This window comes from Lygodium microphyllum, chromosome 15 (assembly GCF_053477565.2).
Source record: "Lygodium microphyllum isolate KBCC chromosome 15, Lygodium_microphyllum_v1.1.10, whole genome shotgun sequence".
Classification (NCBI taxonomy): Eukaryota; Viridiplantae; Streptophyta; class Polypodiopsida; order Schizaeales; family Lygodiaceae; genus Lygodium; species Lygodium microphyllum.
The window spans coordinates 64,654,299-64,680,381 of record NC_141149.1 but is presented as its reverse complement, the minus strand read 5'-3'; the positions used below and the strand labels follow the sequence as shown (position 1 = coordinate 64,680,381).

General features: G+C 41.4%; 2 pseudogenes; one reads left to right on the top strand and one right to left on the bottom strand.

Moving 5' to 3' along the window:
* The window catches only part of LOC148024619 (UDP-galactose transporter homolog 1-like), a 100,371-nt pseudogene extending 84,005 nt beyond the window's left edge, over positions 1–16,366 (top strand).
* A 115-nt stretch (positions 16,367–16,481) lies between these two features.
* Positions 16,482–17,287, bottom strand: LOC148024618 (UDP-galactose/UDP-glucose transporter 1 pseudogene; annotated as a pseudogene).
* Positions 17,288–26,083: the final 8,796 nt, after the last annotated feature.

Below are 26,083 nucleotides of genomic sequence, written 5' to 3'. Positions count from 1 at the left end.
TCTCACCAACATTCCAGATCCTACATTGGCAAGTACCGTTCAATCCTATTTGGATGAAGAAAAGAGGAACCACAAAGAAAGTAGCAACATTCAGGCATCTTCAACTTCCCGTGATCAAGTATTGGTACATACAACTCTCACTAGATGTTCTTTCTGTAAGAAAAAAGGACATCTTGTAAACAATTGTTGGAAGAAGTATCCTGAGAAAATGAAATGTAACAAATGCTAGAAGATAGGGCATATCACTAGTAAATGCCCCAACACTCCTGATGTACCCAAAGAATTGGTGGCCAACTATGCCTCCAATCCATCTGAAGATCGATCGTTTTGACTCTTTAAATCATCTACCTAAAACACTCTTGTAAGCCTAATTTATAAAGGCATCCCAAGAAGGGGGGACATCTTACATGCCTTGTAATCCAATGCCACCTTGGCATTGAGGGGGGGTGTTAGAAGATAGGCATAGGAACCCACTATAAGCAAGGGAGTATGAGGGCAGATGGGTGTGAATAGCCTTAGGGGTAGAGGAAACCCTAACCCTAGCTTGGCAGAGGCTATATAAATAGCCTATGGGCCACTATCATGTGTGAGATAGAGTGTACCCAAGTTGTACCTTGAGCAACTTATTAAATAAGAATTTGTTTTTGTACTTTGAGCCTCTTTCTTCCTCTTGTGCACACATTTCAATGCTGCAACTTTGTTTTCAAACAATGTCTAGGTTGCTAGGCCATGGCAGCCAGCCCACTTCTTCTATGCTCAAGTCATAACATACAACGAGATGGGCGTAGCCTCTCTGTTGAGTGTTTCAACTTTGAACAGCCCCAATGGTACTAATGGCATGATTGCCCAACTAGAGGATGGTTTTCTTCTAGGAAAATTGGCAAACAAATGGGTGATTCTACACTTTGGACATCTGAGGTCAGCCTTTTCTCGATTGGCTTGCTCCCTCTTGGGGCAGTGCGAGGAAATGTGCCCTAGGTGACCATAAGTCCAACAAGAAATCGGCTCTTGGGTCTGCCCTCCTACTAGGCTTCTACCTCTACCTCTACCTAACACCATCATTGGCATTGGGGTTGATAGTCCATAAGGATCAAATTTCCCTCTTCGTCATATGAGACATAAGGGTTCACATATGCCTCTTTGTCATTTGGCTCCTCCACATAGTGTACTGGAGTATCACTTGGTGGGTAGGTTACAGAAGGTCTAGATGGCCTAGGTATGCCTATGGGGTTAATATTTATTCTAGGGATGGCTAGTTTTGTATCATTAGGTGTTGGAAGAGCCAATGGGGCTCCCCTCCCAAAGAAATTTGGTGGCCTATTCCCTAGGTATGGCTGGTTGTAAGGTTGCAAGTATGGAAGTCTCCTTGGAAGTCTACAATGCATGGCATCATGACTGAACCTAACCCAATTGGCGCAAGGTCGAGACTGAGGGTCTTGACACTTTGCTAGGAGGTGGTTTCCACCACAATGCATGCATTGGACATGTGAGCGCGTAGGTCTCCTTACCATGTCTTGCAGTCTAGCTAACTCCATCTTCATTTCTGCTAGCTCTTGCCTCTGGTCAACACTTTTCCCTTTATCTTAGGTGCTTGGGACTGACCATTTGCTGGATGTTGTGGCCCTTTCTAAGGATCTAGAATTAGCTTTGTCCCAATTAGATCTCTGGGAGCTTCTCTCCTTGAACTAGTCATCCACTCATATGGCCTCTTCAAAGACCCTAGCTAGTGTGTCTCTTTGCAAGCTCGAGTTTTCTGCCAAGGCCTTGTAGAGTTCTTCAATGCATATTCCATATAAAGGCTGTAAAGACTGCTCTCTCGGTGGGTCATTTGTTAGTTGGGATTCTCTTATAAAGACTCTACACATGGGTAATGTAGTCCCTAATGTCCTCTTTGTTCTTCTGGTTGATATTCATTAGCCGAACTATGAGATTGTCAGAGTACCTAGCCTCAAAGAATCTCTTAATGAAGAGATTCTTGAGGTTTTTGCATTTTGCAGCATCTAAGCTCATGTACTACGCCCTACCCTTATCGCCTAGGCATAGACCAAAAGCTTGCAAGCATTAAGCAAGATTGGTGAGGCCATTAGCCTCATAGTCCTGCTCGAATTGCTCTACGAAACTATATGGTCATTTCCTGGTTGCTATTTGTCTAGCTACTTTGCGACTCTGCAGGAATTTTTGATTGGCTCTTAGAGCCCTACGTGACTCCTAATCCTGCAAGCAATGAGGTTGTTAAGGCAGCCACACTCTTCTCTGCTTGTCAATGAGATGCTTCATAAGAAGACTGCTCATCGTTAAGTCTGCCTCTAGCGTGCTCTCTCTCTTTGTATTAGGTTCTATTCGATTCCTATTTGTTAGAGAGACTTCTCACAGCTCTATGTCCTACTGCAATTTTCTAGCTTGCTGCTCCTGGTTGTAGGTTGTGATGCTCTTCAACACCTTATGTGCTAATTTCCTCTCCTTCTCGAGGTTTGTGATGATGTCTTTTGATGGCCTACCATGGTGGTCCATCCAAATTTGTAGATTATATTTACTCACCATTTGCTGGATTTTGACTAGGAAATCTCCCAAGTCGAGCTCGTTGCTTTCGTGATTCATACAACACTGGTTATTGCCATGTCTAGGCTTCTTGCTCCACCAAGTTGTTGATGTGTTTGATCAAGTGGGACAGTGTTGTGCCTCCAATGGTATCGATCCTTCCATGCATCTGGCTTTCTATGTCGAGTCTCTCTCTTGGTCCAACAGATCAGGATTTTTGATAGCCTATCTAAGTCTGAGGGTTGTCTTCGATTGGTGGGTTCATTTCGCTTATTATGTCTGATTGTATTTCTTTCTTTATTACAAACAATCCTCAACTTATGTACACTCCAAGTGTGCATGGCGTTCTTTTCATGCACTCTGCGAAATTAGGCTTTCAATTTTTTTAAGTGCACTTCAAGTGTCAAAAACAGTGTGGGGTGCAAATGCATGATGATAGATGTGGCTCCCACACTCCCTTCCATGTTCTCATCCAAATATGGCTCTAGGCTCAATTGTTGGCTGCTCTCAATAATCTCTAGGGCCTCCACTACATCTTTTAACTCGGTCAAATTATAATTGGGGTCTATGGGTCGATTTGTGGCTCTAAGAAGGGTGGATAGCTAGCAAATCAGCTAGTGTTGTTTCTAGGTCTGTAGGTTGCATTATGCATAGTGAAGAGGCTCCACGAGCCTTCTGACATGTCTTGAGGGCTATCGAAAGGTTTCCTTATTACACAAAAGGTACTTTGCTTTTCCCGGGATGCATTGGATCTTTCAATTTTCATTGTCAACTTTTGGTCCGATTTGACATGGTCCAATTCTCAAAATCGGATATCTGAGCATGGGTGGTTCGATTTTTGTGTGTCCTACTTTGATGTGTCCAATTTTCAGGCAGTCTGAATGTCCGATCCAAGATTATCTAAGTGTCCAATGGCCAATAGTTAGAATCGGACGAGCTATGCATCCAATCGGATGGGTCACAAGGGATCTGGATCCGAATCTTGATCTTGTATCTGATCATATGGTTTGAATAGTGTTCAAGCATTCGATTGTCGAGAATCAAACCGTTTGATTATCCAAAATGGGATGTCTGGGTCCGATTTTGGGAATCAAAATCTATTGACCTGGTCTGATTCTGATGGCGCAACAACAACAACAACAGTGAAGGTGAAATTTTGATTCATGGTGACAATTTATGGCATGTAAGGTCATCTACGCTTCCAAAATGCAAGAATGACAAGGGCCAAGGTTCATATATACCTGGAATGGTAAAAAAACTCCTGCACAAGTCGATCGATCCGTCGTAAGCCCTACATATCTCTCTCCTCTCTCAATCTCTCTCTCTCTCTATCTCTCTTTGTGCTAAAGCTAAAAATGAGCCTTCAACCCCCCTTCCTTGGGTCTTAAACCTTCATTCCAATGCCCAAGTGTTGCCTTGTTATTGCTCACGCCTTGTCAATGGATTTTCCCCTTGTTTTTCCCCTACTTTGGGTATGTTTACAGCAACAACCCTAAAGCGATTTGCGTCGATCTCTCGATCCTATCCTACTCTAAATGCAATAAAAATCAAAATTTAAGTATTGAAATGATTTGTCCTACTTGACTAATCACAAAACCCAAAATACTTACCTGCATTGAAGATTAAACTTCGAAATCTCCTACTTATATCAAGCATCGTGGTTTAGGGATGAAACCCTACAACACTTGATTTGAAGAATGGAAGTGCTCAAGCTTGAATCTCTTGGTCCCAACAACAGAACAAAAATGTAGTGGGAGCTCATGGTCAACTGCCAAGTCCCATGGACTGCTTATTGTTTCAAGTGTTTCAAGTGAGCTGTAATGGCTATCTCTCACCTAGCTAACGCACTTTCGATCCTATGGGTGTAGTGAGCTTACCTTGATGCCCGAATGAGTAGCCTCCTCCCTCAAGCACTCCAGTAGCTCCACGATCCTAGATGCGAGCTCAAGAAACCTCAAGCCTCCTCCTTTGAGCTCCATCCTCCATAGCTACGTGTGAGACAAGAGGAGAGAAGAGAAGAGAAGAAGAGAGGAGAATATGGAGAGCTTCTCCACCCCAGTCCTTCACCCTCACACACTCACTCCCTCACACTCTTGCACTCCCTCTCTCAACACACAAGCAAGAAGAAGAGCTTCTCCACCCCAGTCCTTCACCCTCACACACTCACTCCCTCACACTCTTGCACTCCCTCTCTCAACACAATCACACACAAGCAAGAAGAAGAGAAGAAGAAGAAACCACTTTAGCCATACACAAAAGAATGAGCTTCTCATTCACTTTTTGAGTTTATATACAAGCCCTAAATACCTTGGGCACCCATCCCCTTTTTACATGACCGGGCATCTTGCCAAGGCCCTCTTTCCCTATTCCTTTCTAATTGCCTTATTCCTTCACCTATGCCCATCTAGATTTTACAATTTGCACAGGAGGGAGCTTGGCGCTCTTTTATAAAATTTTAGTGGTGCCTTTGCATTTTAAAATTCGCATTTGCTTTCAACTTAGCCTTTTGCGCTTTTGGCCTTTCCTCTCTTATTTGTTTGCCAGGCTTCCTTTTTCCACATTATTCCCACCTAAAAGGGTTGGGCATAAATCTCTCTCTACTGCTCACACATAGCAAAACCCTAACTATCATTCTTCATGGCAACCATACCCAAGTAGGTGAAAGCTTGGTTTTTGAGGTTCTTTCTCCTTGAGTGTCACTATCATTTATTCTAACCAATCTTAAACAATCTTATGATCCCATTGTAAGTTTGAAGACTAATTCTTGAATGTCTTTCTTAAGCAACATGGGGCACATATGGTTTTACTTAAGCTTCAATCACCTTTTTTCAATGAGTATTTGATAAGTTTGGTTGAGTGGCACTTCTAAGCATCAAGAGTGTATTTACACATTGAGATATTATTGGTTGCTATTTAAATAAGTAATTTTTAGCACTTGGAATAAGCTCTTAAAGTAGCACAAGTGGAAAATTATTTGTTTCAAATGTATGGTCAACAACTAAATCTACATCTCAACGTTTTTTCTATACCATTGTAAAAGCTATACAAAAGTATAAGGATAGGGTAATCTAGAGCATTATTTTCTTGCTAGTTATTTAGAAATCTAAAGGTTTTTAAGACCTTAAGCACATTCACTACGTTATTGACTAAAGCACTATCTTGCTTTTGTAAGGCTATGTGTAAGCTATTAACACATAGACCACTTCATCTCTTAAATCACTTTCAGTCTGTTACTCATTTGATTTAAACATCATTTCATTTGCTTCCCCTTTTATTGCTCACCTTGTAAAGGATTAGACACTGCCATTGCCTTGCAATTGGTAAGATCTTCCAAGGCCTATGTTGATGTAAAATCTCAAATCCTCAAGTTTGATGGGAGAAACTTTCACCCATGGCAAGTATTGGTGAAATATAAAATGATGGAGAGGGGTTACTCATTCATCAAGGGGCCAAAGCCATTGACCCATCCAACCCTATAGATGTAGAAGATGATGAAAGAGCCCAAGGCATAATAATGTTGCACCTACATGAATCCTTAATCCACCATATTGGTAAACTTGCAATTGCAAAGGAAAAGTGGGATGAGCTGCAGAAATTGAATGCTGCAAGAGGAAAGAACTCCAAAATCTTCCTCAAAATAGAGTTTTTTTAGCTTGGAATACAAGCATGCAGAAGACTTGGGAAAGTTCATTTCCCACATGAAGGGACTGATGGCCCAACTAGCTTCAGTCCAAGCTCTAATTGTTGCTGAAGAAGATGCCATTGCATGTAAGAAGTTGGGAATAGTTAGAATGTTGATAATATGCCATGTCACACAAACATTGGTATATAAGGAGAGAAGTTGTAAATTTTCATATCTTTTTGACAAATCAATACATTTACAATCTTTCTCTCTCTTCTTGCTTACAGCTTCCATGGCTTCTTCATCTTTCATGTCTTTCTCTCTCTAAATCTAGTCTTTCTCTCTCCTCGTCACTCTTATTCTCTCTCTCTCTGTAGTCTTTCTCTCTCCTCTTTCTCTCTCCCAAGTTCTCTCTCTGACAAGTGGTATCAGAGCTTCAATCTTTGATCCATTATTTTCTCCCAATTTCAATCTCATTTTCCTATTTCAAAACCAATTTCAGACAAAAAAATGGTACAAGACAGTGACTAGTGGAGTGCTGCAGGACAACTATAGTTAGCAAATGACTACATCTGGAGATATCCAAGGTCAGATATGGCAGGTAAAGGCTTAAATGGCTGGACGTCATCAAATTTCATGCAAAAATGGAGGTAACTAGGGTAAAGGATGGTTAACCGGGCTTAGTTTGAGACTAAACTACAGTTACTTTTCAAAAGAGAGCTTCTCTTCTCTCTCCTTCAAGCTTTTGGCTGAAGCTTTCATGGTGGATGTCAAGAATTTCCACAAATATCTTTCTCTATGCTGAATATTTCACTGCCAAACCATGGGGCAAAGATTCTTTGTGTCCTAAGCTACAGGAGGAATACCATGCTTGATGATTGCTGAGGAGTATTAGCCAGGAAGCAGCCCGAAAAATGCACCGAAAAATGCGCTGATTTTCCTGCTCCATCTCCCTGTTCAGCTGCTCTAAATCCTCAGCTCAGTGATCAATGGTTGCAAAGGCTTCATCAAACACTTGATTCCATCAACTTTCAGCTCCAGGAGAACTCTTATCAGCCATTCCTCTGCTCAAAACCCTAATACACAGCGGGGCAACCATAGCCACAGACATGGAAGCTCAAATTTCTCAAAATTTTGGACTTCCCCGACCTTCAAGGCTTCTCTAAAGCTAAATACAAGCTGGATAGACTTCAAGATTGAAGACATTGAAGAGATTTCAGCCCGTGCATGTCAATGAAGCTCAAATGGAAGGATTATTTTGGGGCTTTTCATCAAGGAGCTTGAATCTTTAAGGTTTAAGTGTTCAAGCAAGGCTGGAGTATTGATTCTTCAAGGAATTCATCATATTGAAGCATATATGGACTGATTTCATGGAGATTTCAAGCTTTATGTTGGATTTATGATGGATTATGAAGAACTCTTGCATCAACGGGGTTGAAGCTGACATCCATCATAATTTTCAAGCTTAATGGAGGTATTTTCTTTTTGCTAATCTCGGAAATCTCTCAATAATCCTATTGCTAATGGCCTTTCCACTTGTTGATGAGAGGTTATTGATCAATTAATTCACTGGATTGATCAATAGATCAGAGAATAGTATTAATTTTCTTCAATTTCAGCCTATTTCATTGAATTCCTTTTGATTCAAACCATCACTCATCATAGGTATCATTTGATCAGCTTGATGCATAACCTTGATTTGTTTTGTTGAATGTTTTCTCACCCAAGCTGAAATATTGTAAAAGGGTAAGTACTAGCAATCAGTGAGTCACTGAATTGCATAGGTAAACCCTTCTCCCATCTCAAGTTTTCTTATCTCAATCAATTGCATCTCATGAAAGGCTAAATGAGTATTTTTGGAATTGCATATCATGCTGATTGCTTAGCACACTAGCCTCTGCCATGTTGATATTCCCACCGAGGAAAAAGGTGGATGCCAGGGGAGATAGTGGGACAAAAGAGAGGTGACCCTCCCTCACTATCGAAGATCCCGAAGGGGTGCAACCAACCGACCCGGGGGGAACTTTGCCCACCTCCCAGTGATTCGGAGCCCGTTGTCGTATTGCTGCGCATTCGAGGTGTGAAACCACCCAAAAGTTGTGCATGAGATTTGTTACTTTGTACATACTTAGTTGTTATGCTTGCTCTTTCATTCTATGCCGAAGGTTTTTGATGGATTGGAAACTCGAGATGCAATCTCATGGGCTACACTTATTTCAAGATATGTCGATTATGGGTTTCGTGAGGATGTTTCTAACATCTACAACTGGATGTTCTATGTGTGAATGGCAGTAGTATGGGCATAAAACCAATTGATCATGATGAGTCTGGAGAGCTTATCAAAGTGTACCCTAGAAAGATGTGCGAATGTCTTCCGAATCTGAATGGAGAGAGTGATGTGGAGTGTGATCAAGTTTCTTCCATGCTCACAAAGACATTTTGTGGAGTGTAATTAAATGTAATGTGTTAGTGGGTTTATGGGTTTGGATGTTTCTTCAAGGCCTCTATGGATTCTTGGAGATGTTTTCATGGGCGCTTATCACACGGTTTTCGGTTTCAAAGCTAGCTAAAGGAGAAGTGTTGATGTTAAATATTGGTTCTATGTCTATTGGTGCCCGTGTGCTTGCTGTGAAAACAGATCTTGCTAAGCTGCAGCAGCTTACTTCTCCAGTTTGTACGAGTAAGGGGGGGAAAAAGCATATTTGAAAGGAGGAGACTAATAAAGGATTTTTCAAAAAAACTAAAGAGGGAAGAACAGAGTGGTGGGAACAGAAAAAGGAGGTGAAGGAGGAAAACAAAACAGAGTATTCGGGAGGAGGCGCAGAATTTGGGGAAACAAGGAGCCTATTTGGGAGAAAGGAGGATGGACGATGGAGGAAAGCGTGAAGGGGAGCCTTGCTTTAGGGAAAAAAAAAGAGCTATTTTGAGGAAGGGAAGAAGACGCAGTAAAAGCGCAGGGATGTGCCGTTTTGGGGAGGATGGAACAGAAAAGAAGGAACAGGGAGAAAGGGTCTATAGAGGGAGGTGTCCATTAGAGGCAGACTTAAAAAGGGAAAGCTCCAATGTCTGATGGAAATTTCTGAACTAGGGAGACGACTTTAAAGCGGTTGAAGCTGAGAATTGGAGCATACAGACGTCCAAGAAATTGATCGAGGCATTCTTTTAACAAGCTGTTTAACATGAAAATTACTGGTAGGGAAGGTTTTTGTGATATTTACAGGGTGGAGGAAAAGACTTTTCCATTCAGTGAGCAATGTCTGAGGACGCAACGATCATCCAACAAAAACTGGCAGACATTCGCTGAAGGAAAAACCAAAGCGGTAACACATGAAGAGTAAAGAAGAAACGCAGGAGAGCTCGGATGAAAACGAAGATGAGATTGTTGTTGTGACATCTAGTGAAGAGTGGAGAAATTGGCAATTTCGTTGGACTATGATGGCGGACTGAAGCTGCGAGTACAATACGTGTGGGAATCAGAAACGACACACAGCTGTGAATGATGAAGAAGCTATGAATGAAGAAAAAGCATATTCAGAATGCAACGACGGATGACATGGAGCTCGAAGGTAACAGAGAGAGATCTTTGGTGACAATTGAAGGATGCTGCGACAACCAAGGTGAAGATCGATGAAGGAGGAGAAAGCTGTGAAAGTCGAATTCTATGTGTTGATGCTGCGGTAGAGGGGATCGAACAGAAGACCCTCTGTCGAAGTAAAAAACCAGGATACCATCAAATACAAAACCCACTCCTTCAGTTGGTCCACCTGGTGAAAAGTTTCCCTTCTACGAGCCTAAACCAGTGGAGGGAGAATATTTTTGAAGCAAAGATAACTGATGTATTCCATGACGGCTATACAATTGAGACAAATATCGATGGAAAGCTACTTCGCGGTCTGCAGGTCCCTCAAGCCACTCATGGCCATCGCAGATAGCGCGCTTGGATGCTTCCTCCTCCTCGCCCTGTGCACGGCTGGCATCTTCGCAGCATACATTACTCAAGGCGTCCTCCAAGAGACTTTTTCAACATAAAAAGTTTGGCCCAGAGGAGCACAGATTTACGCACCTACCTTTCTTGAACTTTGCACAACATGTTGTGTTTTTTTTTCTGGTCTCTGTTCATGATTTTGCTGTGGACGAAGAAGAGTGGCCATCAAGCTCCCCTTTGGTTATACTGGAGTCCAAGCATCAGTAATTTTGTAGGACCAGCATGTGGCATTCAAGCATTGAAGTGAAACTGCCTCTAGTAGTAATAGGTGAAAATTATTACCTGTCCTGAACAATGGAGCCTTCTTATATCTGGACAATGTAGCATGCTGTTAGTATGTACTTGTAAAATCTTCCAAGATGATACCAGTCATGGTTGTTGAAAAGATCATTTATGGAGTGCGGTATAAATTCGCAGAGTATATTTGCACCTTGCTTGTTGCCGCTGGAGTTTCTTTTTTTGCTTTGTCAGGAGCAAACCAAAGACTATAGCAAACCCAAATGCCCCATTGGATTATGGCTTGTGCTTTTTGAACTTATTTATGGATGGCTTTACCAATGCTCCACCCCCTCTAATCCTGCGCATCCTCCGGATGGGCCAACTACCCATGATCATTATCATCAAGATCCACAAACAAATCAATCTCTTCGTTATGCATTTCCGGTAGATCAACAAGATTTTCAGCCATATCATCTGTCCCTTCCAATTCTGTCAGCTCATATATTGCATTATCAAAGACATGTCTGACTATGTATGGCCCAAACCATCTTTTCACCATCTTCCAAAAAATCTGCAATAACTTCCTCATTTTCCACATGGTTCTAGTGTGGCTCTCATCCCAAAATAGTTTCTGCCCCTTTCGAAACAGCTCATATAAACAATCTGCTATGTGTGCAAAATGGGGTGTCCAAATCATGTAAAACACACAAGCTCCAATGAATCTCTGTATCTCTGAAGTGGTAGAACAATACTCCATAATCTTGCCTATAAAATCCACCTTCTTATCCACAGTCTTGTATTTCGTGTCAACCCTGGCTTCATTATGTTCTTCTGCATTACATAAACCTTGCTGTAAATCAGCAATTCTGCACTCCAATGGCTGAATATTCTCAGCCCTCTGCTCTATGGACTGCATAGAAACAGCCAAAATCATCATACCTGGCTCTAGACAACATATCTGCCACTGGATTATCCTTCCCTGCTATGTGTTTAAATTCCGGATTTAATGACTTGATGTATGCAATCCATCTCAACATAGCTATATCCGGAGTAGAGCAACTCGTAATCATACCAATCAATGGCAAGCAATCTGTCTCTACCACAACTGAAGCTCCAATAAAGTACTCCTTGTCACATTTGAGAGCCGTGACAATCCCCAATAACTCCCTTTTGATTTGCGGATATCTCCTCTGTCTCTCGTTTAGGACTTTCGCCCCAAACCGAATAGCATACCTATTTCCATCTGCATCATCTTGACCCACAGCCCAACCTATGCCAATTGGACTAGTGTCAACTGTCAATACAATAGGCCTTTCACAATTATAATCCGCTTTCCTGAGAGTAGGAGCATTCTGCAATAACTTCTTCAATTTCCGCATGGCTTTAGTGTGACTCTCATCCCAATAAAATTTCTGCCCCTTTCGAAGCAGCTGATACAAACAATCTGCTATGTGTGCAAAATGAGGTATCCAAATCATATAAAACACACAAGCACCAATGAATCTTCGTACCTCAGAAGTGGTAGAACAATACTCTGCAATCTTGCCTATAGCATTCACCTTATCAGGTGAGGGTTTCCTGCCATAATATCCACACATATGCCCAACAATGACAACCTCATTCACTCCAAAAACAGATTTTTGCCCTGAAAGTGTCAAGTTCACTTCTTCTAACCTGGCCAAAATCTTCTCACATGCTGAAATATGATCAGCCACAAAGTACCTGCATCCCTGCTCATTTAGGCTCTCATTCTTCTCTTCTTCTGCACACCCCTTAATGGGCACATCATCCAAGAAAGGCATAGTAAGCTGAGGTATGTAATCACGAAGGACCTTATGCATTGCATTCATCATATGCGCAACAGAATTAGTGGCACCTTGAGGCAAGGTACACATCCTGACAAGCCCAATAGGAGTTCTCATGGTGGTTATGTCCCTGCTTTCCAAAGCCAGCTGAAACTGATCATAACCTGAATACAAATCACCCAAAGAATAGATGGCACGTCCAGCAAATGCCTCTGCAAACTCATCCACAACTGGACCTATACCAACATTCCTGATAGTAACTCTATTCACTGGCTGCATGTCCTGAATAAATCGAAGAGTACCATTCTTCTTTGGAACTGTAAACCACCTGTTTGAGTATGGTGCAGATGAAGGCTCAAGGATTCCCATCCTGATTTTCTCATTCAACAAATCAATCAACTTTGGCAAGTGTGCTTTAGGCACTGGAATAGGTCGGAGATTCCATGGAATATGAGGAATAGTAAAGATAACCATAGGAGCAACAATATCAGGATTCACACATCCAATCTCATGTGGGACAAAAGCAAATCCCCTTCCATGACGCTCAAGCATCTCCTGAAAGCATTGCTTCTCCATGGGTAACAAGAAATCACCATTTCCAATTTTTAATTCAGCAAGTGTCTCTGCTGAAAATTTATGACCAATATGCTCCGGATTCCTCAAAATTTGCTGTTTAGCAGCCCTCTCTATTTGCTGATCACTGTCAGATGGAAGCGGTACAGCAACCGGCTTCACCTTCTTATCCACAGTTTTGTACTTCGTGTCAACCCTGGCTTCATTATGCTTTTCTGCATTACATAAACCTTGCTGTAATTCAGCAATTCTGCACTCCAATGGCTGAATATTCTCAGCCCTCTGCTCTATGGACTGCATAGGAACAGCCCTAAACTCTGAATGCTGAAATATTTCAGCAGTAAACTCTGTTGGCTGAAATTTTTCAGCCCTCTGTCTCTCTGAAAGCTGATCATAACCAGCTGGAAACTCTGTTTGCTGAATTTCTTCAGCACTCAACACTCTTTGCTGAGTTTCCTCAGCCTCTGACTCAATCTGTGACATAAAATCTGCAATTTCATGAAACATGTCCAGGGACTGCACTAATACATTACCATGACAATTCAGCATATCAGTTTTCAGCATATCTCCCATCTCTGCCATCGTATCTGCACAAATCACACTGTCATACATACCATCTATGTGCTCATCATCCTCCAAAATTCCTGCATTTTTCAAATTTTTCTCCTTCCTGCATATATACTGCCTGGCAGCTCTAGGCAACCTAGAAGTCTTCTGATAGCTCATTGAACTGTTTGCTAAAATCCCAACATAACCGGAGGAGAAAACACCGCTGCCAGGAGGCGAGAACTCCAATCTCCTCTCCTCTGTACCACCGTCGTCTCGCGAAACGGCGGTACCTAATGAAAACCCGAATCCCTCACAGTGGGTAAGGGTGCATCTCTGAGAGTATCTCTGTTTCTAACATGGTTCACACATACAGTCATAAACTGAACTGCTCTCATACCATCTTTACTGCGAATCCGTGCATAAGCAGATCCATCATCCATGACCTTTGTCTCCATGCGCATCTCTGTAATGAATGGCTGTCCAAGAATTATGGGATACGAGCATGAATCCTGCACAAAGAAATGAAAATCCTCCTCTACATCACCAATAGAAACCCTGACACTAGGGCAAGCAGCATATAAATCACCTGCAGTGTTATTGGCGGCTCTCATACGCCACCCATGCTCTACATCCATAGGCCATCTGTTACTCTCATAAACTCCACGAACAATGAGATTAATCTCTGAACCATGATCAACCAATGCAACATAAGGCACCTGTTTCTCTCCAATCTTTACCATCATCTCTGTAGTTGCCCTAGCCCAATGGCTCCGCGAAAAGTGACTACGCGGTATCAAAACAGGCTCATCAATTTCAGCATAATGCATAGGCTGAACCCTCTTCTCTACCTGTGGCAAAACAGAAGCATTATCAACCATAACCTCATCATCATCCTCATCCATCTCTCCAATCAAAACTCCCTGTGTATCAGTGGTAGACAATGCATGTCTTTTCCTCTTCAGGACCTCCTGAAACTGATCCTGAAACTCTCTTTTTGAGATGCCCAAAATCTCAGAAATAGTGAAAGTCACCTCACTGCCAAGTATCTTATCATTAAAGATTTTCTTCATGTCTGTAGATGTCTCAATATCAGACATCAATCTGAATCCTGGCTGCTTTCTCTCTCTAGGCTCTTGCCTCTTTTCTCTCTTTTGAGCATCCTCCATCTGTCGATCTGGCCCTGGTCTTGAAGATGGTCCTGCAGTAGGTGGAGTAACAAACTCACCCCCTCTAGTCTTCTTAGCTGCACTTGGATTTTCTTCATCCCTCTTACGCTTCTCCTCAACAAATACATCTGCACCATGAGATTTAGCCAAATAAGCATAAATAGAATACCTGTCAACAGGCGAGTCCCAACCTGTCTCTGATCTGATGCTAGAGCCTGCGCTAGTCAAAACAGTTTGCTGAATTTTCCCCTTGTTTGCAGACTCCATAGCATAAGTCCATAGTGCGGACTGAGTCTCTGATCCCTTCTCAATCTGTACTCCATATGCAGAAGCATCACCTCTAGCCGTCACATAAGAAGTACGCGCAGCCATGTCCTCCACTAACTTCTTCATTCCACCTTTACCAAAGTTGGTAGCAAGTGGAGCTCCTGTCTCAGTCAACCAAATCTTACCATCTTGCCCCCAATATACCAAATTCTGCCTCCTTGCATCCTGGAAAGAGTCACAATCTCTGCAATGCTGATGCTCCGTACTATCACACCAAATACATCTCCGATCTCTCCTAGGTGCACTAGGAGCACTCCTAGGTGCAGTAGGAGCACTAGAAGAAGTAGTAGGCACAGTTGAAGCAAACTGCTCCTTCAACTTACCCACCAACTCCGCTTTGACTGACTCAAGTGTCAAATCTGTGATGCCTTTGATTATGTCATCAAGAGAGGTAGGCACCGATGGAGCGGATGGTTTTGGAGCAGAAGGTGTAGGCATCGGTCGTGGAACAGGAGGAATAGGTGGAGTAGAAACAGTAGGCACTGGCATAGGCCAAGAAACTGACTGAGGAGGAGAAGAAATAACAGGGATAGAAGTAGGCATAGGCGCTGATGATGGTGTAGGTGTCATGGAACCATTCTGTAGGCGAGTCTTCCATATCCTCCTCTTGGTCAATGTCGAGACTGCATCCTGAGCATCCTGCCAATCAGTTTTAAGACCCATAGGCTTTGTGCGATCTTCAAGAAGCTCACCCAATTCTTCTTGAAGAGCAGGATCGGCAGCTTGCAAGAAAAGCTCAACTTTTTCAACATCCAATGCTCTTTGTTCAATGGCATCAAGCTGACTATACCTCTCTTCAAATTCTCGAATCAACTCCGAAGCAGCAAGACCTTTGTTTGGCATGTAGACCCACTCTCGGAATGACCGTCGAGTAGCCATACCAAAGTCCTCAAGGAAGTATTCTTCTTTCAAGGCCTTCTTAAAATCTTGCCAATGTGTATTTTGAATAAAAATATCAGTCACTTTTGTCCTCAAAGCAGGTGTGACAAGACGAAGGAAGTACTTACTCATAAGTCCAGCAGGAACTCCAAAAAACCCCATCTTGATCTCATATGTCTTCAAATATGCTGAAACATTACGCCCGTCAAATAGCTTCTTCTCACTCTCAACTGCTTCAATAGCCTTAGTCGCACTGTTTGCATTCTCCTGCTCCGAATAGAGTTGCCTTTGCTGAGACAACTGCTGTTGATGCAATTGTTGTTGCTGCTGCATATACATTTGTGTTTGCTGATTTTGGAGCTGCATATACATGGACATATTCTGCAAAATCTGTTTTAGATCCTCCGTTGAAGTACTTGACGCAGCAGTCATAGATGGAGCTGAAGTAGAGGCAGCTGGAGTTGTAGAGGAAGCTGAAATAGAGGCTGAAGTATCTCCCATCCTGAAATTTCTGCGACGCTTTCACGTCGGGTTCACCAAAGATGTCGAAGGGTTTATGAAAGCAGTGTCGCAACCACAGAGGTTCTTGTGAAATTCCAAGATGAAAGTTCAAGCGAAACAAATAATTAAGACGAATATGATGCCAGGGTTTAAGTGTATTACAATTTTTGGTTCAAGTACAAGTAACAAGACGGATCAATAAAAAAAAAATCAATCCTCGCAAGAAAACCACTTTATGTTATACATCAGAATACAAGAGCATTTCCAAGTGTAAATACTAGGCTTTGCAACATGAAAGAAAAGTTTTTCTGCTTTTTCTAAGCTTTGAGAGCCTCTTGAAGAAGAGAGTTGATGTAGTCCTTTCCAATAGTGAACCGCCCCATATTCATGCCAAGCATAATATGCCAGTCACTTGTTTTTGGATACCTTGATGAAATAGAGTCCTATGTAGCATTGGTAAAGCCATCCATAAATAAGTTCAAAAAGCACAAGCCATAATCCAATGGGGCATTTGGGTTTGCTATAGTCTTTGGTTTGCTCCTGACAAAGCAAAAAAAGAAACTCCAGCGGCAACAAGCAAGGTGCAAATATACTCTGCGAATTTATACCGCACTCCATAAATGATCTTTTCAACAACCATGACTGGTATCATCTTGGAAGATTTTACAAGTACATACTAACAGCATGCTACATTGTCCAGATATAAGAAGGCTCCATTGTTCAGGACAGGTAATAATTTTCACCTATTACTACTAGAGGCAGTTTCACTTCAATGCTTGAATGCCACATGCTGGTCCTACAAAATTACTGATGCTTGGACTCCAGTATAACCAAAGGGGAGCTTGATGGCCACTCTTCTTCGTCCACAGCAAAATCATGAACAGAGACCAGAAAAAAAAACACAACATGTTGTGCAAAGTTCAAGAAAGGTAGGTGCGTAAATCTGTGCTCCTCTGGGCCAAACTTTTTATGTTGAAAAAGTCTCTTGGAGGACGCCTTGAGTAATGTATGCTGCGAAGATGCCAGCCGTGCACAGGGCGAGGAGGAGGAAGCGTCCAAGCGCGCTATCTGCGATGGCCATGAGTGGCTTGAGGGACCTGCAGACCGCGAAGTAGCTTTCCATCGATACCGTGTAGGGAGCCTGTCATGGCATTTTATCCCTGACACAGGTACAGCGAGTGGAGGATTGAAGATTGAAGACTTTTCAATGACTCAAGTACCTACAGGACTAAAACAAGGTAAAACAGGGAATTTACAGGTCACTTATAGGGTATTTACAGGTGGATATAGGTACACCCTTCATTGCTGAAGCACAGGTGTAGGTACTACAGGGTGCCCATGGGCCACAGGTCCCATATACCCCTTTGCAGGGTTTGGTAGCCATTTGAGGGTACTCTCTTGCATTACAGGGTCAAAACAGGACACTTACAGGTCTAAACAGGGTGCAGGACTAGACAGTTCAGACTCTGAAATTCAATTACAGAATTTTCTGTCCTAAACCTGTTATAGCATGCTATAGCTCATCTCGAAGAGGGCATTTTAAGCTTCGATTCGCACAAAAAAGTTCTGAAATCGGAGTTTCCTAGCCAAAGTTATAGCCGTTTTATTGACAGGGGGTACTGCAGGATTGCACTAGTATGGCAGGACATAAAGGCAAAAATAAGGTCCAGGAGGATTATGCACAGCAAATCAGGGATTCCATGATGGAAAGCACACTTCAAGAGAACCCTGAGGAGCTTCAACAACAAGGAAAAATCAGTATACTCACTGATACTTTGTGTGCCCATGAACTAAGGCATAGAGAGCGACATGAGGCCATGCTGTCAAGAATGGATCAGATGGTTCAACCTACTGATCAGACCAAGGCTTCTATTGAAAAGTTGGTAATATCCAACGACCTACTCATGGCACAAATCTCTAAGCTCATACAATTGCAAGTGGCATCAAAAGAAGTTAATGAGAAGGCTTGTTCAAACAGTGACCCTTCAGTCCCACTTCAGCCATCCAACCAAAATGGTCATGGAGATGGAATCATTGGAAGAAGAGGTATTCCAAATAGTCAGTATGAAGTAGGAGAAGCTTCACAAAGGCATGATGACTATTTGGGTAGTTTGAACGGAGCCAATACTCAAGCTTTTGGACTGCATACTCAGCATTCTAGGGGTGCTTTACCAACAGGAAGATTACATGGTAATTCTCAGCCACCTGTTGGAAGATTTTAGTCTCAATTTGGAGGTTCTGTACTTGGAAATCCTAATCAGCCAGTTTTGGGACAGCAACCCTTTCATGATAGAGAATTCAAGGATAAAATTGTTTTATCCAAATTCAATGGCCAGTCATCTTCACCATCAGAATTAGAGGAATGGACCTCTAAGATGGAGTCCTACTTTGACATATTCCCTAAAACTGATGATATGAAGATACACTTTGCCTCCTTGCACTTAGAAGGATTTGCCCACACTTGGTGGAGGTATATCAAGAAAGAGAATGTACTTATTGAGAATTGGGAAGCTTTCAAGGCACTTATGGCTGAAGTCTTTGTTTCGCCTCTTGAAAAAGAGAAGCTAGCACGAAGATGGTATGGTTTGGAACAAAGGGGCCTAAGTGTAAGAGAATATACAAACCAATTCCTCAACTTGACCATGTATGTGGAAAGCATCAGTGATGAGGCCAAGTTACACAAGTTCTCTCTCTGACAAGTGCTATATTCCATTTGATCCTGGTGGATTTTGTAATGAGTTGCCTGCTGCCACTAATTGTTCTATCTCTATGGATGCTTGGACGGGATCTAAGAGCCCTAATACACTTTGTATGAAGGGAAGCATATGTGGAAAGCCAATGTTCATCTTGATAGATAGTGGCAATACTCACAGTTTTGTCAATAAATCTATTATGTACAAGTTGAATTGTGTTCCCACCGACTTACAGCAGCCCATTCGAGTACAAGTGGCTAATGGTGAAGAGGAAACCAGCACACAGATTTGCCCACAGGTTTCTTTGCAGATGGCTGAAAATTTTGAAGTCAAAGTAAACCTGATCACTTTGGAAATGGGGCCCATAGATATTGTACTTGGTTGTGATTGGTTGATGACCTTAGGCAGGATTACTATGGATTTCTCACAGTTATATATAGATTTTTTCTCCAATGGACAGCTCATCCATTTACAAGGAATCCCTAATAGATCTGATTTTCAGCTTATCACCATTCAACAACTCAAGAAAGAGTACAAGAAGCGCTCACATATATTTGTATTGCATTTGAACAAAGAAACACAGGATCAGCCCAATAATTCAGCAAACCATCCAGCCTTGACAGCTCTTCTTGAGGAGTATAGAGATTTATTTGAAGTACCTACTTCATTGCCTCCTAAGAGAGCGGTGGATCACCCCATTGATTTGGAACCCAACTCAAAGACAATCAATAAGCCACCTTATAGACTATCAAAATGTGAACGAGAGGAAGTAGCCAAGCAAATCAAAGAGCTTCTTGAAATGGGATTCATTGAACCAAGTTCTTCACCTTATGCATCCCCAGTCCTATTAGTCAAAAAGAAAGATGGATCTTTCAAAATGTGCATTGACTACGGGGATCTCAATAAGATAACAGTGAAGAACAGGTATCCTATACCCAGGATTGATGATTTGCTTGATGAGCTTAAGGGGGCTCGATTGTTCACGAAGATTGATTTGAGATCAGGGTATCATTAGATTCGCATGAGAGAGGGTGATGAAGTCAAGACTGCTTTTAGGACTGATCGTGGGCTCTACCATTTCTTGGTGATGCCATTCGGCCTTACAAACGCTCCAGCTACCTTTCAAAGCCTGATGAATAAGATTCTGCAACCTTTCCTCTTTCAGTTTGTCCTGGTATTCTTTGACGACATTTTGATCTATAGCAAGACTATACAGGATCATTTGTCACATATCAGGAAGGTTTTTGATGTGTTGAGACATCATAGGCTTTTTACTAAGGAGAAGAAGTGTTCTTTCATGCAGACTGAAGTGGAATACTTGGGACATATAGTCAGTGAAAAAGGAATACATGCTGATCCCAAGAAGGTGCAATGCATAAAAGATTGGCCAACGCCTACTACTACTACCTCTCTTAGAGGATTTCTTGGTCTATCTTCATTCTATCGCAGATTTATAAAGCATTATGCGGCAATTGCAGCCCCTTTAATTGACAGGTTGAAGAAAGAGGCTTTCTTTTGGGATGCTCTTGCAGATAGCAGCTTCAACCAGTTAAAGGAATTACTTACTTCTGCTCCTATCCTTGTATGCCCGGATTTCTCCAAAGAGTTTACTATACAGTGTGATGCTAGTGGCCGTGGCATTGGGGCTGTTTTGCTTCAGGAGCATGGAGTAATTGCATTTGAAAGCCGTAAGCTTACAGATAAGGAGATGGACATGAATGTTTATGACCAGGAAATGTTGGCTATTCTGCATGCAATCAAGAAATGGCACCATTACTTATATGGCAGCCGATTCAGAGTACATAGTGATCATCGGGTACTCAAGTATTTCCTTACTCAGTCAAATCTCACTCCAAAGCAACGATGATGGGTAGCTACATTACAAAATTATGACTTTGACATTACTCATACAAGGGGCAAAGATAACATAGTAGCTGATTCTCTTTCTCGTATGTGGGCCTGCAAAGTGTCAGCCATGACGGAACTACATAGTGATTGGATTGAAGAATTACAGGAGGCCTATCTCTTAGATGAGGAATTCAGCCAAATCTTTCAGAAATTACAGCAAGGTCTTATGGAAGAAAACTCGCATTACCAGCTTAAAAATGGTCTTATTTGGTGGAAGGGCAAGATTGTTATTCCCTCTACTTCTTCTTTCAAGCGAAAAATTATGAAGGAGTTACATTCTTTGCCTTTAGCTGGACATTTGGGAGTTTTCAAGAATTATGACAGGATCAGTAAGAGCTTTTATTGGAAAGGACTATGGAAAGATGTCAAGGACTTCGTTATGAAGTGTATGCCTTGTCAGCAAAATAAGGATAGCACCCATAAGCCAGGAGGTTTGTTGCAGCCATTGCCTATTCCTATAGGTAAATGGACTCATATTACTATGGACTTTATCACTGGCTTACCTACTACCAAGAAGGGGTGGAATAGTATTTATGTGGTGGTTGACAGACTCACCAAAGCAGCTCATTTTATCCCAACAAAAATTCAGTTTATTGCTTCTCAAGTAGCCAACCAATTTATGGAGCATATTTTCAGATTACATGGATTACCGCAGGTGATTGTCCATGATAGGGACTCAAAGTTTATGAGTAACTTCTGGCAAGCGGTATTTACATCTATGGGTACTAAGTTGGCTCCATCTACGGCTTATCATCCCCAAACTGATGGACAGACAGAGAGAGTTAATAAATGGTTGGAGACTTATCTTCGCCATTTTTGCTATGATGTCCAAACCTCATGGGATTCTTGGTTACACCTGGGTGAGTTTGCTTATAACAATTCCACTCATGCGAGCATAGGAGTTTCACCCTTTGAGGCTTTGTATGGTTACAAGGTGCCCTTACCCACAGTCATTTTTAATGAAAAGATCAACCCTCATGGGAAGGAAGAGTTGGAAAGAATGCAGACCCTTCTTCAGCAATGCAAGGTGAATCTAAGGAAGGCTCAAGATCAGATGAAGATGTATGCTGATGAGAAGAGGAGGCCTTTAGAGTTTCAGGAAGGAGAGCTGGTTTTGTTGAAGGTGCCCAAATCCAAGTACTCTACATTGAAAGATGGATCCAGTAATAAGCTTGCCCATAGATTTTATGGCCCTTACAGGATCCTTAAGCGGATTGGAGATTTGGCATACAGACTAGAGCTTCCCTCTTCTACAAAGATTCATGACGTCTTCCATGTTAGTCAGCTCAAGCCCTATTATGGTGATCCAGTGGATATAGTTGATGAGCTGCCACCTATTGATGAAGATGGTCTTGTTCAGTACATCCCAGAGGCTATTATAGGTTAGCACGAAAAGAAGCTTCGATCACGTTCTATTGTGGAATATTTGATAAAATGGAGAGGTTTACCCTCTGAAGAGGCTTCTTGGAGACCTGATTCAATATTGGATGAGTATCCATATTTGAGGGATACATTGGTGGCTGAAGCCTATTGCTTATGGAGCTAGTATTGATGCAGACTGGTTCAGGACAGCATGCTGTTTTAGAACAGTTTTTATCATACCTCATTTTCAGAATTAAGCTATCTACATGAGCTTAAAGTACTCTTCAAGAGCTTCATTTTGATATGTGGTACATCTTATTTGGACACTTCTATCAAAAGTTATGGCAGATTTGGTCCAGGAGGGACTGTTTATTCAGCAAGCTGTCTACTTTCTTCTGGAACTACTTGTTGAAGACTCTATGGCTCCATTTGCTTCTGAAATACTTCAAGATATGTATATAGTTGGGTCTTCTTTCCGTTCTTCAAATTCAGCCCTTGTAATGGTCATTCTTCATTCATTTCCCATTTGTAAAGCTGTAAAACAGAGTAGTACTCTGTTCTATCCATCTCTTCTTTAGCTCTTTCTAGGTTTGTTTTTTAGGACAAAAACTTTTGGAAAGGGATGGATTGTAAAAATTTGGGAATAGTTAGAATGTTGATAATATGCCATGTCACACAAACATTGGTATATAAGGAGAGAAGTTGTAAATTTTCATATCTTTTTGACAAATCAATACATTTACAATCTTTCTCTCTCTTCTTGCTTACAGCTTCCATGGCTTCTTCATCTTTCCTGTATTTCTCTCTCTAAATCTAGTCTTTCTCTCTCCTCGTCACTCTTATTCTCTCTCTCTCTCTGCAGTCTTTCTCTCTCCTCTGCAGTCTTTCTCTCTCCTCTTTCTCTCTCCCAAGTTCTCTCTCTGACATTGCAATGCTTTTAAAAGCTATGAGGAAAGTATTCCTAACTTGTGTAACTACTCTAACAAATGTACCAAATCCTACTTGAAGGTGTCATTCAGTCTTGTCTAGATGAGGAAAAAAGAAATCAAAAGGAAGGTAGCACTAGCTTAGTGTCTACCTTAACAACCTGTGATCAATTCTTAGTCCATAATAATCCTACTAAATGTTCATGCAATAAAAATGGACATATTGTAAGAACTTGCTAGAAAAAATATCCCAACAAGATGAAGTGCAACAAATATAAGCAAGCAGTATCTATTGTATCATCTTTCCATAAACATCCTTGTAGCCTACTTTACAAAGGCATCCCACTGATTGATTGTGGGGGGGAACATTTCCATGTTATGTAATCCAATGCCACATGGGCATTGAGGGGGGGTTTTCAGAAGTATAGCATGTGAACCCTATGTAAGCAAGGGTGCATGAGGGAAGGTGAGGTGTAAATGGACTAGAGGATAGGAAAAACCCTAAACCTAGCTTCTAGTGGCTATATAAATAGCCCTAAGGGTCACTCTCGTGTAGAAGAGAGAGTGTACTAGTTGCACTTCTTGAGCAACTAAATAAGTAAGATCTTCTTCTTGTACTTTTTAAGATCTCTTCTCCCCCTTGTGCACACTCCTCTATGCTACAACTCTAATATTCTGACATGGCAACAAAGCCATATCATAGCCACTTTGTTGATTGCAACATTTATATCAAAGAAGAGTGGCATAACCCTTTCCTCATAGGGTGTGATGGGATATTGGAGCAAGATGATGAGGAGATGGAGATAATTACATATAGTGATGAAGGAAGGGTCCAGGTCTTTGTGAATTTCTTCATAAATTTTATGGATTAGAGAATGAGTTCAAGGGGCTAAAATAGATATATCTTCTTCTTCTCAAGGGCCCTTGTATTCCTCTTTGAGAAGTTGTACCTCCCATGCTCTCTTTTGTCATATTCCCTACCTTGTTGATGGGGATAGGGACATAGAATTGGATTTGCTCATTCAATCTAATTGGAGTAGTAAATACATACCATGCTACGTTGTCCTACTTAAGGATTGGATATTTCCATTCTAGCTATCTTGGGCATGCTTCCTGAGGATTCATAGTGAGATATATGCTTGCACCTCCCTTGATATGATAGGATGCTCTAAAGGCATCATGGTCCACATAGTGGGCACATTTCTCTACTATGATACTAGCTACTCAGATAACGAATTTGACAATTTTTGGGGGTAGGGGATCTTTAAAATTATTGAACTCATTGATCTTGAAATAAAAAATCACTACCGTGTCAGATTCTTCCTATGCCCTACACCTCTAGAGTTTCTTCTTTGGCTTTTATTTTGTGTTGCTCTCATCTTCATTCTTCATTAATTTAGGAAAAATGGGGTGATATTTTTTGTTGTGCCTTAAGCTCCTCTACCATAGCATCATAGGCCTCTTTGTGTCTGCAGCAATATGTTCTTTAGTGGGCCTTGTTGTGAAATCATCAAAGGGTGGCAATTCTAGAAAATTTGTTGGTGGTGTCATGTTAGTCAGTGGTTTCAAAGAAATAGGGGACCTAAGAGGAGAAGGCTCCTCTTCTAGATGCCCCATTGCTTCTAATTTATGATCGTCATATCCTTTTTGTTGTACGTGTCATATGAGGTTTTGCTTGACTAGTTTAGCTTTCATTAAATAGACTTGATCTATTCCATGCTATCTAGAATGCTTCTTTGTGCCTTCTAAGCTATGCCTTGAGCTCATTAGGATCATTTATTTGAGGTGCATGCTCTAAGGGCCACTTTCCTATAGATTTCTTGTTGCTTGGCAAGGATATACTTATAAGTGTTCAATTGGATCTTGTACTAGGATTCCCATACAAAAGCAATGTCTAGATCATTGGACAACTTCAAGAGCATCTCCCCACATAATCATTGTGCTTCCCCTTCCACAAAGTTTAGAGTGTGGAATAGTTGGTTAGTCAATGTTTGCTATAGGGTATCAAATGTGGCATTCCATTGTTCTCTCTCCTATAGGTGCTGCTCATGTTCTCTATCCTTATGTTGTATTTTAACCCTCTCTTTAGAAATCTCAAGATTGCTCTGTGTCATTATGTAGTTTAATTCAATTGTTTGTTTACTCAATGTATCATTGCTCGCTCTATATTCCTTCAAGTCTAACTTTTCTTCTTGAAGCTCAAGAATGGTGTCCCATAGGGAATTCTCTTTTGAATCCAATTCCTCCTATAGCTCTTTTATCTGTGGTACATATTTTCTTTTGGCCTCTTGGATTTTCTCCCTTAAAGATTTTTCATTTTCTTATAGTTCTTTCTAGAGTTCCTTCCTTAAGACACTCTCTTTATCTTCATTTTCTCCGTCTTCATCTAAAACTTTAGAGCTTTCTTCTGTACATGAATGATGGAATTTTTATACTCCTCCAGGGTCTCTTCTAGATTTTCATGCATCTTGTGCTTTTCTCTAAGTTTCTTGACTTTGCCTCTTTTTAGTTCCTTGCACATCTTCTCTAAGGCCTCTACTCCACTCACTTTGTTGTGCTGCTCTAGATGGTAGTGTGTGCTCTTGGTGGTGGACTCAATTTGCTGCTATTTTTCTTTTTGATGGTCCATGGTAGTATCTTGTGAAGTTTGGTGCTTTTACAAGCTTAGAAACTTGAGTCTACAACTTCTCCATTTTCTTCATCTAAGCTTGCATTTGCTGCATTTATTTTTGTATGTCAAGAAGGAGCGCTAAAGTAACAGTCACCTTCTACTTTTCCTTACCTTTCTGGAAACTGCTTTCATCCTAAATGGCACCTATTAATAGTCACCTTCTACTTTTCCTTACCTTTCTTGGAACTTCTTTCCCCTCTTTCATCCTAGATGGCACCTATTTGCTGACCCATCGAGGATTCAATGGACTCTCAAATAGCCTTCACATAGTCTTCCTTCTCTTGTCTTGAAAGCTACTCTTTCTTAGCTTCCCACTTACTAAACTCCATCTTAGATAACTTGATATTTTCTCTACTAAT